The sequence below is a fragment of the Eurypyga helias genome, unplaced genomic scaffold (assembly GCF_000690775.1).
Source record: "Eurypyga helias isolate BGI_N326 unplaced genomic scaffold, ASM69077v1 scaffold388, whole genome shotgun sequence".
NCBI classification, from domain to species: Eukaryota; Metazoa; Chordata; class Aves; order Eurypygiformes; family Eurypygidae; genus Eurypyga; species Eurypyga helias.
Window position 1 is genome coordinate 50671 of NW_010267442.1, and position 7894 is coordinate 58564.

The window sequence follows — 7894 nt, forward strand, 5'->3', positions numbered from 1 at the left end:
AGGAGGGGCAAAGCAATGAAGTAAAATAATAGCTGTTACCCTAATTATGTGGAGCTTCTATTTTGTGTCAAGGTGAAGCTTTAGGTGTGCTTACTATCTGTTTGATTTCAGTAATGAGACTTCATAAATTATATGCCAATAAGGAATGCAGATGGGAATGATTTCAGGCTAAGTATGAGAATTTTATTGCTGGCTATCAAAGACCTTCTCCTAAATGCTAATTTTTTAGACATAGTCCTTTGATCATTACAGATAGTGAATGTTAATCAAATAAAACTCTGACATACTTCTTGTTCTTCTAAATGGGAAGTGAAAAGTAGTCTGCCAAATTTTAATTGTTCATTTGGGCTATACTGCTATCACTTTGCAAATCTCAAAGCCCGATATTAGAGAATATCCTTCTTAGGAAGAATATCATATTTCTGGAGACATGCCTGAATATCGCTGGCTTGAGAGCACAAGTATTCCTCACTTCTGAGAGCTACATTAATACTCCCACTGAGTACTGCAGCGCTGGATGTACTGTGGGCTTGCATAAGGCAAGACTGGACACAGCATTTCTGAGTTAGCTGAGAGGTGGGATGACGTAGCCTGGCAGATTCCTCTGACAAGCCCCTGGCAAGGCTGCAGCACCGTTCCCCAAGCTTCCACGGTGCTGTCTAGACTGACGAAGCCAAGCCACCACAACAACCCATCCCACTACTCCGTAGCCACTACAGACCTTGCAAACGCCTACCTGTGATGCTCAGATCAGGTAGCCAGCTGAATTATGGTTTGCCTGAAAGAAAAAAAAAAAGTTAGGAAGGAAAGGAAACACCTTTGTTGTCTTCTGCTTAACAATCCTCTGACGAGGGAGCCATAACTTCACACCAAAATATTAAGAAACCTTTTTGTACCTACTAGGAGAAAAAATATACCCTGGAGGAAACACATCTCAAGAGAGAAAAACACCTTTTTTTTCCCTGCTTTTATAGCCAGGTAATGCATGTTTACTTTGCTCAGTGTAGTATTCTACTATAACATAAACTCTACACTAAAGCTGAAACTATTATGAGGTAATGTTTGTTGAATATGTTTTAACATAAACTTTCAGGTTTATGTTAAATCAAAATATTCTGAGGGGGAAAACACTCGTTCGTTTCACAAAACGTAGGATTTTTTCAAGCAACTTTCTGCAGAAAGAGCTGATAAAAGATTTTTGTGAGCATTTCTATGGAGCTTTCTCCTGTCCCTTTTAAACCTCAGTTATAAGCTCCTAGCCTCCTTCAGACGGTTTAAGAAGGAGTAAAACACTTTGCAAATACATAAACACGTACAGTTCTGACTCTGCATCCATAAATCAGCACTTCCCCGTGTAACCAAGTGGCCTGGAAAGAGGCTAGTTGTGGAGGAGGTACCATCAGCTTCTTCAAGGGTCAGTGTGAAGTTCTTTTCCAAAGGGTCCAAGAGCCACTTCAACACCCCTGGAGTAGAGGTCCTCTCTGTAAGCAGGTGTGGGCGAGGGTGAAGGGGAGACACACGGTGCTTCACCCCTTATGGTGCTGAGAGTGGCCTTCCCACCCTCCTGGCACCCACGCATGCATGTGCCTAAGTCAGGAATCGCTGTCCCCAGGCAAGTTCCCGCCACTGGCAGGGGTAGGGAGAAGTAGGGTGGGAGCAGCGCCTTGCCAAGGCATCCCTGCCCCAGCCCTGGGCTGCCTGGGAAGGAGGATGCAGCCAGCAGCATAAGGAGGGGCCCCAAAGTGGGAGAGGCAGGGAAATTCCAGAGGGTAAAAGTTATGCTGAGAAGGTGTGGGGACACCTCAGGGCATCGGTGGAAAAGGCTTGGGCATGGTCCTCCCACAGGCGATTATTACTATTTATTAGTTCAAGGGCAAAGAGCAAAGGCTCTCCCGTGCCTCTCCTCTCACCGCAACGGTAAAGAGCCACCATGAGCCAAATCAACTAATCATACTTCCGCCTGTTTTTCCTGGGAACTCCGTATCACAATGGTGGTGGTGGCTGGGTCTCGCTCAAGCACGTACAGAGACGGAGGCATAAGCCCTTCTTCCTCAGCCCTGGAGATATTGCCAAAATAGCCTTCTGACATGGTGCCTGTCACGCAACGCGCCAAGGGGAAGCGCTCCCCTCTCCCGGAGCCCTCCCGTGTGTTTGCAGGAGTTCAGACCTTGCCAGATAAGTACAGGAGGAACTGGCATTTAAGTGTTTTAATTCAAAATGGAAGTGTAAAGCCTTTCTATAGCCTTTAGTTACAAGACAAAAAGTGCAGGGCCATCATCAGAAGGGGGGTCTAAACATTTTTTTGCAAAGCCGATGGCATGAAGCTCACTTCCTCAGTTTCCCCGAGGTGCTACTTCTCCTGACACACTGTAGCAGGATTCATCTCAGCCAGAGACTTTGCAGGGTACAACCTGAAGAGGAGATTTAATTTCTTCATGTACACTGGCAAATTTCATAGTCAGAGTAGGGAAGCTGCTTAAAGTAAGGTTTGGGAAAATCCTGCTTCTGTGTGCAAACTCATATTCTGCCATACACACATATGCACATAGATATCTCCAACCGTGGGGCAGTACATCACTATGCTGAGCCAGGACTGCATGTGGGCCATGGTCTATCGCCATTCTGCCATCGTATCGAGCATCAGTTTCTCCATTTAGCTGCACTGACAGCCATGGAAGTGAATGTAGTTTCCCGAGAGGCTGACCGCTTGGCATCCATGCTGTCCTTGAAATGTCTTTCAGCAGCAGACACAGGGCGGTGGGGCTGATGCTACGGAGGAGACACTTCTGCTGCATTTGGATGTGTACCCTAGAGAGCAGCCCTGTATCAGCAGGGAACTGCCAACGCTGGCCCTTGGGGCACGCTAAGAGAGAAAGCGGCCTGGGGAGAGGAGAATCCAGGTTTAAGCAAGTACAAATGTGTGCAGTGGTGATCTGGTGGGAATACAGCTGAAGATGGGATTGCATTGTTATCCCCTTGGCCAGGCATATGTGGTCAAACGACAGTATTATAGTTCTGTGAAAGCTATGCATAAATAGCTATGTTAATAAAGATGTAATCTGCCTCAGAATGGGAAAAGATGTAATGGGAAATAAGATTATCGTTCTCAAATAAATCTTCTTCTGATTTAATGCACTGAAGCTTTCACTTGCTACACTGTATTTTATTTAGGTGGTGTTTAAGAGCTTCCATGATAGACCAGGCATCTCTTTTGCACAAACACAGACTCAGGAGATTCCCTGCCTGGGCTCTAGGCCAGTTTTTCTCCTGCATATTTTCTACTACAATCCTCAGGAAGTATACACATACAGAAGACACTATTTGGTCTGTAACAGTGGTAGCATTGCTGAGAAGTAGGACGAAAATCCATAAAGATTTAGGTCTGAGATAATGCTGGAATGTATATGGGCATCATCCACAAAAAACTTACAGGTTTGAAGGCAAGAATTATCAGGCTTTATTGCAATCGCACCGCTGGCATGTGCATCGAATTCCATAAATGATGGTAAAAATAGTGCCTAGCAGCAGCAGATGTGTAACCTGTGGCAGAAAGTAAATAATGGCACGAAAAGAACCAGAAACCATTAGGTAGTTCCTCAGTTCACCACGGACCTTGTCCTTCCCAAAAAGTAACAGTTCCTCAAACTTGGCTGAAATATGCTGCAGCTCAAGCCTATTATGAAGACACAAAATCTTCACTGGAAGCAAACTCCTGCTCCGTCTTTCATTCTAGTGAGAAAAACAGCATTGCAACACCATCTCTCCTTTAACCAGAGTCCATAAATGCTTTTAATTGCATCACCTTTCATGGTATGACATTAACTACAGTTGCTTAAAAGGCTATACATGGCTCAGGTATCACAGAGAACATTTTCTCCTGGCAAGTGTCACCAATAAAAACATACATGAAAGAGCTACAGATTTACGGTCAATAAATATTAATTCACTTTTGCTAGACATTATAAACCTCTTGAGATGGTTAAAGAAAGAATTTTTGAAAGTAATGTTTTTGGCAAAGGAAATTTCCAATACAGAGAAAAATCTTTTTTTCCACTAGGTCTCTCAAAAAATTACAAACTGTGGAGAATGTGTGAGAAAAGCCATTTTTCCCTGTACTGTTTATGGATAATGTTCCACACACATGACTAGCGCTGAGCAGAAAAAAAAGTAAATGTACCTGAGCTCTCCTGATTAATGAGATTTGATTAATGCCTTTCCTTTCCTTGTAGATTGAATTTAAACTGGGTACAATCAGGTTATCTGTGAGAAATTAATTGTAAGCACCATCTGTACATGGCCATTTGGAGGTAGTAAAATACTAAACTTTCTTTTCTTGCATAGTTGTGACAGCAAGACCACTCTAGGTTTAATTATTGATAAAGAACTGTATCATAAGATTGATCTCTTCTAGTCAAAACCATCTCAAAATTAAACTAACAGATTATAAAAAATATCAAAATGGTCCCTGCTAAGGAATTTCCAGTAAGAATATTTTTGAGAAGATTTCCCTTTTGCAATGGCTCTTTTGTGAACGGAAACCAGTGTTACAGTGCTTATGAAATGGGCAAAATTTTTATTTAATTGTTCATTTAGAAATGGACTTGGAAGCAATTTTCAACCAGCTGTATTTCTGAGGATTATTCCCTCCGTGCTGTTCATGACATACGGTATTACTAAATGTCACAAATCATCCTGAGACATCACGTATTGTACCGTGCAGATTATTTATTTTGCCAAGTCCAGGTTTTTCCTTCTCAGCTTTAGAGTTTGGAAACAATCCCAAAGGTAATAAGGAAGCTTGTGAACCTTCTCTTAAATATGCCTCTTGGCTGGCTCCCTTTCCTGTTTTCTTGGCCTCTCCAGGGACACATGATCAGTGCAACTCATGTAGTCCATGTGCAGTTGTGCACAGGCCTTCTCAACTGGTTACATTTCAGGAAAAAAAAAAAAAATTGAAAAGGCTGTTTTGAAAACCAGGCTTTTCCTTTAATTCACAAAATCTAGCTACTTTACAGTGCTGAGTAATGAAGCTACAGGTGACTGCCTCCAACTCTCCCACATCTGCAAAGTGAGGTGCTATAAATCAAATGTTGTAGCTTGTCTTGTTTTGCTGCTAACCGGGTCAACCTTCCCCCGAAACAGAATTCCAGAAAGCAAATAACCATAACAAATGGTTGCTGTGCATAATGTTTCTCTACCATTACACAAAGAACTTCATAATACACAATTATAAAAAAAAATAAATGACTTGTTATGCAGGGATTTCACAGCTGCAGGTAAAATAACATGTATCTCAGTTTGTCTACACTTGGGCGCTCCTTTTAGTGAGTTGCATTTTCTTAAGACTTTACTGCACATAGGCTTCTTTTTTGTAGGTCCCATCCTCTGCTAAACCAAAATCAGGCCAAAAGATGTTGATGAAGGCCAGAACAAGATTTGGATTAATTTATTTGTTCATAGTCAAGAGGGAGAATGAATGCTGAGCTCCAGCAATAGCTAATTACACAATTTTGGATCTAGCAAAATCAATGCTTGTCTGCCAACTTAAAAATTCACCTCTCTTGAACCTTATAGGCCTAAAATTCATTTGCCATTAATTTTATTTAACGTATTAGCAAGTATTATAAAAGAAGAACCTTCATTCTTTGTGTTTCTGAAGATGTCTGGATTTCAAGACCTCCCTCTGTCGCTTTTACACCTGAAATAAGCACCCCTTGCCCGTATGTCAAACGATGCCTTCCTGCACATCCTGCTTTCCACACCCCTCTCTCACACTAATGTCATGCAATAGCAATGCTGAAAAGAATCTGCTGTGCTTTGAATGAAGCAGAAAGCCTCCTGAAATAGTAGTATATGGCCAGGTAATGAAAGCGTTATCACAGGAGGTGTGCCAAAGGGGCTGAATTAAAGACATTTAGGCCTTTTGCTAACTTATTAGGTATCTCCTAAGTAAAGTTTTGGAGCTTTGCCCTTCCAGCCTTAATGGCCTTTTACCATTGTTTAATCTTATTATAATATTGTGATAGCAAACCTCACTGAAGCCAACCAAAGCCCACACACACTCTCTGTCATAAAGCGAAGGTAATGTTGTAATTATGCAATTATTCCTATCTGTGGCCAGATGTCACATCCTCCTAACATCCCAGCCTCCTCAGTGCAGGAATCCTGTCAGCGCTGTCACTGTGAATGCGATGTTCATAATTCTGGATATGTAGAAATATTATGGAATAACACAAATAACATAAAATGAAAGCCTCAGTACAATACTACCAGAAGAGCATCCTTCTGGTGGCATCCTGAGCCAAAGGATGCTGAGATACATGTGACAGTTACTGAGAGGTAACCATGAACAGGGATTTTGTATAGTCCCTGCAGGTTTGTTTGTGTTTTGGCTTTTTTTTTTTTTTTTTTTTTTTTTTTTTTTTTTACGATTTTGAAGCTTTTAAGCAATTCATAAGCTTTTTGCTGACACTATGCAGTAGGGGAAATTAGTGATTCAGAAATTCCATTGAAAGCCTTTGAATTAATTGTTTAAGCAATTGATAAACAGGTGAACCATTGAGTCTGTTAGACTCAAAATGTTCATGGCCAAAGAGGAAACACACTTACATGTAAGTAAACTCAAAAAATTGTTAGTATAGTGGAAAATTTAGCAGTCTAATTCTAGAATCATTATTAGTCTAGACCTAATTATTACAGAAATAGAATAATAATGCTTTTAGAAAAAAGTCTCTATGATAATAATAAACTTAAAATTGTAATGCATGCAGTTCTTACTGTCTATCCTTTTGCTTGGGGTAATGATCACCCTTCCCCTGCTCCTTTGGGTTATGAAGTCAGCAGCTTTGGGCTGCTGGAGAGGGTAACACCATAAGCCATGAGCCTCTGAAGTCCCTCCTTGGGAGGAAGGTTGTATCCATACTGCTGGTTTCGTCTTCCTCCCTCTAGGACCCACCTGGGGTCATTTTATGTTTGCTAACCTACTTATACACCTTTCTTTCTCTTCTACACCACCACGCTTCATCAGAATTTAATATATATGATGCCCTCTACATCTATGAAATACTGTTTCTTTGTTGTCTTTGTTATCCCTATATCCAGTTTAGTGCAGCTCCAGCTCTGTGTTTAACTGACCACAGGTAAGTTGTTTATAGCCATAGGGTCTCCAGTGCCGGGCCTCTCACCTGTCCCTTATAATCCTGCACCTGTCCTCCTCTACGCCACACCATGTGTGTCCGCTCTCAGGGCCTCTGTTATTGTACCAGATCCGTATTTCTCTCCATCACTGCATCAGAATTGTAAATATCTCATTCTACATAGAATAACTGCTTATTACTGCTACCTGTGCAAAACTGAGATTACGTCATGCAGTCACAAACAGAAATAACATAAATCAGCTGTAGATGACTGGTCAGCTAGAAAGACTGCTGCTACAGCCAAACTAAGTAAAACCAAGCTGCAGGCAGGTGAAGAAGAGAGCAAGCCTGAGAAGGCTCAGTCCCAAGGCCATGCAAACTCAGCACAAAGCTGAGAGCCCATCGCTAGCAATGGCACGGCCACATTACAGAGCTACGTGGTTACCAAACCCCCAGAGCTTTCTGCTCACAGGTAGTAAAGGCTACCCACCTCACTGCAGCAAGCAGTCCTTCTTATTCCATAGTTTAGGTCAGAAGGGACCTCTGGACATCATCCAGCCCAACCCTCTGCTCAAAGCAGGGCCAACTTCAGTGGCTGTCAAAAGACAAGGGCTCTGCTCTTCAGGGCTATTCTTAACAGTGCCTTTTCTCTCTGAGAAAAATCCAGGGTTTGGTGCTGTTGTGGTTTAATCCCCGCTGACAACTAAGTACCACACAGCCGCTCACTCACTCCCCACCCCTCCCCCAGCAGGATGGAG